Source organism: Sapajus apella, unplaced genomic scaffold (assembly GCF_009761245.1).
Source record: "Sapajus apella isolate SASKATOON/1434 unplaced genomic scaffold, GSC_monkey_1.0 scaffold50, whole genome shotgun sequence".
NCBI classification, from domain to species: domain Eukaryota; kingdom Metazoa; phylum Chordata; class Mammalia; order Primates; family Cebidae; genus Sapajus; species Sapajus apella.
The window spans coordinates 4,774,359-4,779,251 of record NW_022436990.1 but is presented as its reverse complement, the minus strand read 5'-3'; positions in this window follow the sequence as shown (position 1 = coordinate 4,779,251).

Here is a 4,893-nt window from a genome sequence, read left to right as displayed (position 1 = left end):
TTATTATTTTGAGATACGTTCCATTGATACCTAGCTTACTGAGTGTTACACTGGGGTCAGTTGGGGGGAAATAGGGGAGGGAGGGTGGGGGGTGGGAAGCTGGGGAGAGATAGCAAGGGAAGAAATGCCAGATGTAGGTGATGGGGAGGAAGGCAGCAAATCACACTGCCACGTGTGTTCCTATGCAACAATTTTGCATGTTCTTCACATGTACCCCAAAATGTAAAATGCAATAAAATAAATAAATGGAAAAAAATATATATATTGACAAACTATTTGTTTAATCTTTATACCAAGGTCTCAGGAAAGACTTTATATCAAGTCTTCAGGAAAAAAGACTAAAACAATAATTTCATATAAATTAATAAACTAAATACTATGTTATAGTGGCTATATAGATTTAACACTATTTTTAGAGGAATAAGGGGAATGGTAAGCCTTTCTCTTACGATGATGTTTTTCCTAAAAGATTGAAATACTGCATATTTTGGTTGCACAATGTTGTTCATATTCTTTAGCTTTTTTTTGGGGGGGGGGGGATGAAGTCTCACTCTGTCACCCAGGCTGGAGTGCAGTGGCATGATCTCAGCTCACTGCAACCTCCGCCTCCCAGGTTCAAGCGATTCTCCTGCCTCAGCCTCCCAAGTAGCTGGGATTACATGCGCGTGCCACCACACCAGCAATTTTTTTGTATTTTTGGTAGAGATGACGTTTCACTGTGCTAGCCAGGATGGTCTTGATCTCCTGACCTCGTGATCCACTCTCCTCATCCTCCTGAAGTGCTGGGATTATAGGCAGGAGCCATCACGCCAGGACCTATTCATTAGCTATTTTTAGTAAAAGCAAGATTTGCTTTCTGAAGTGCTGTGCTTAGTGACATAATTCAAGCCTGGGGACCTGTAACATCAAAAGAAGTTCTGATATTTCTATTTAATTCTGGCCTTTTATTCACATTCTTTCATGTTTCCATTTGCAGCTAGTCTTTCATTTTTTCAGTGGTAATGAGAGAGATGAGTAGTTAGAATAAGTCTGTTAGTCAGACAAATAGGACGGCATTTGCCTTTGAGAGTACTTTTAATTTTCCCTTGTGCTGAGGTAAATCAGAAGCCTGTTAAGCCATGAAATGTTTTACAGTTCATTCACTTTTTCCCAAATATAATATACATTTTTCTAGGCAAGAAGCCCTTGCTTTAGAGAACTACGTTTTTCTGTGGTCCAATAAACCCTCGAATGTATTTGTTACCTGTGTTCGTCCATTTTGCATTGCTATAAAGGAATACCAGAGACTGGGTAATTTATAAATAAATGAAGCTTATTTGGCTCGCAGTTCGGTAGGCTTTACAAGCATGGCAGCAACATCTGCTCAGCTTTTGGTGAGGCTACTCTATTGTACAGAACCACACCAAACAGATTCATTTACCATTTTGCTCATCCAGTATGCAGACAATGCATGCTGCATAGATTCTGACCTCAACAATCTCACCATCATTGTAGGAGATGAACCTCACTCTGCACCAATCTAGACCCCTGTCCAATCCAGGATTCCTCCATCCTGAGTTGATCCCTATATAGTCCTAAAGCCTATTTTCTCTAACATTATTTTCATTGAATTATTTAAGGTAATTTGACCACATAACACACCAAAGTTTTGGTTTTATGAACATATACTTAAATGCAAAGTGAAAAGTCAACCATCATTATAATTCCCTATGTACTAAAAAATGTAGCCTTGCCTAAGGAAAGAGAGAGCTGGCCTTTGCCCTTGACTTCTGGAGGCAGCCTGTAAACCCTTGGAATGTCATGCCTGATAGGGGTGTCTTTGTTTGCCTGCTGGCCTTGGATATAACAATGTGATTTGCAGAGGGGGTTTTGGGTCACATAGTGTAAGCTTGATCTCTTGAGAGGCTGGAGATGGAGACCTAACGTGGGCAATCAACTATGCTTACATGATGGAGCTTCAACAAAAACTCTGAACACCAACACCCCCATGAGCTTCCTGGCTGGCAATACTCAGCATAACAGACATCAATCCTGGGAAAGTAGTGCTGTCCATGATTCAATAGGTGAAGGACAAGTAGAAGCTCTGAGTTTGACACTTTCATCTGTATTCTTTTCCTAGACTGATTCTTTTCTTAACAAACTAGAGTAACAAACAATAGCTGTAATTGTAACAGCTTTTAGTAAATTCTCTGTATACTTCTCCCACACTTGCAATTAGTTTCAGAAGTGAGAATGGTTTTGTGGACTGTGCTCCCTCACACATCACCTCCCCTGTTTCTTCCATGCTTTCAAAGATCGTCACCTGGCTCTGACTTAATCCTGGCTTTTTCCTTAAAACTGTTCTTCCCTGAGAGCCATCTCAAATAGTGGCTGTTTCTTTCCCACATTCCTCAAGCCTCTGGATTCAGAGGTGGGATAGGTGTTCTCCATTTTCCTTATTTTTATTCTGGGCCATTCTCTTAGCTGTTTTAAGAAAACCTTCCATTTCTAATCTCATGCTATCACTTTCCACTACTCACTACCTTTCACTGTTGCAATCATCTGCCTCCCCAGGGTTTAGATCGCTTTCACTCCTCAAAGTTACCACCTGGCCTGGTAACTAATTATCTTATCTGTCTCAAGGATATGTAACTTTTGTTAGAAAAGTGCCATCCTGAACAAAACCCCAGACCTCACTCTGCACCAATCTAGATTCCTGTCCCAATCCAGGATTCCTCCATCCTGAGTTGATCCCTATATAGTCCTAAAGCCTATTTTCTCTAATGTTATTTTCATTGAATTCTTTAAGGTAATTTGACCACATAAGACACCAAAGTTTTGGTTTTATGTAACCCTGCATTATTTTTGGCTTCTTAATCCGTTTGTGGGACATATCCAGTGTCATAGAACCTCCCCTGGGAAAACTTTTGTGATCCATTCATTTTGATTGTTATATTTTTACATAGTTTCAAATCAAACCCTGCTGTGTGCACAGAGAGGTGCTTGTGGCTTGCAATTCAGAGACGAAACACATAATTCCTATCCTCAGATCATGTCCAATTGGGGGATGGAGCAGAAACTTAAGGATATATTGGAGCACAATATGATACAAACTAAACTAAGGCTATGAGGGCACAAAGGAGAAAGTATTGATGGAAACTTTAATGATGTCTGGCAGTGGAACAGACAAAATCCTGCAAGGAGTCACTAAGAAAAATGGAGGAAAGATAAGGGTGTGACCTTCAGCTTTAAGAGAAAATTTAGTCCCACTAATTGGAGCACAGCCAGAAGAGAGGAACCTGAAAGTGGAGGAAATGAAGTAAAATCATGTTAGCAAAAGAAGTGGAGCCTTGTCTGAGAAGAAGAAGACATGGATGGACATGATAGCTGGATTCAAGTGTGAGAATTGCTGTCATTCGGGAAGACCAAAACATTCAGAAGGTATCAAAAGTACTAGATTTCAAATCAGCTGGAGAGTTTTCCTCTCAAGTAGAATGTCTAAAATGCAAAGTTTGCGTCAGAAGGTAATGAGTTCTCTGTCACTAGAGAGGCTCAAGGAGAGTTTGGACATATCTTTCCAGGGATGTTGTAGAGAAGATCAAATCATCATTCAATGACTGGACCACATGGTTTAAAACAGCTGTCTTTCTAAGGTTCTATACTTCTGTGCCTCTCCTCGATCTCTGTCATCTGGCAAAGCCCAGAAAAATAAATGAGTGTGAGAAATAACTGCCTTTCCAGAGGTGACACTTGGGTTGCTTGGCCTTTGCTGCTTATCTTTCCTCTGCGGCATTTCTTCTCTAATCTGCACAGAGCATATGCAATCAGTGAATTTAAGATACAGAGTTATTTTCATACAGTGGAAGGAAATGTCAGCATAAATAAGATAGAGTAGGTAGATTTTAAGCTTATAATCTAACATTATTTAATTAGCATGGCAGGAATTTAAGGAATTAAACAGCCTCTTGGAGGATCTCCCTTTTCACCCTCCCCTATTCACTTGGTACCTTTTCTGTATTGCCAGTTCTGAGTGCGGACAACAGAATCCTCTCCAGCTAGTCTAAGGAGAAAGTGGATTTTTAAAAAATGGTATAAGCAGGTATTTTATATAAAATAGAGAAAAATACAAGTTTTTTTTTTTAAAGAAACCTCACCCTCATCACAAGGATGCAATATATTTGCAGAATATTCTTACTTGTATTAGTTTCCTATAACTGCTATAAAAAATCACCACAAGCATCATGGTTAAAAACCACAGAAATGTATTTGTTCACATTTCTGGAAGCCAGAATTCTGAGCCCAGGGTGTTATGGGGCCATTCCCTTTCTGAAGTTTTCTTTGCCTTTTCCAGCCTCTACTGGATGGCTCCTGGTGGCCCTTGATTTGTGACAGTGTAATTCCAATCTCTGCCTCTGTCTTCACATGGTCTTCTGGCCTTTGTGTCTCCCTGTGTCCTCTTCTTTTCTTCTAAGGATACTACTCATTGGACTTAGAGTCCTTCCTAAATCCTGAAGGATTTCATCTTAAGATCCTTAGCTAATTAAATCTACAAAGACCATATTTTCAAATAAGGTCACATTCTGAGGTTCTTGATGTACATGAATTTCTAGGGGACAGTGCTCCTCCCATTCCCCTTGCCATAACTAAAATGTGGCTCTATGCCGAGGACCCTGCCTCTCTCTCAAGCGCACCACATTCTTTCATGGCTCCCCCTGCTACTCTTATCTCTTTATTCCCCCATCTTTATGAGAAACACAACCTCTTTTAAGATTTTTATCCTGGATAGCTCATTTCTCCCCTTCCTCATCTGATAAAAGAGAGTTCAAGACTACTTTTAAAACACCAATGACAACATTAGTTACGTGTTATTTTTGAGAGTATGGTGGTTTCGTCCTGTGTCAATTTCACTAAGCC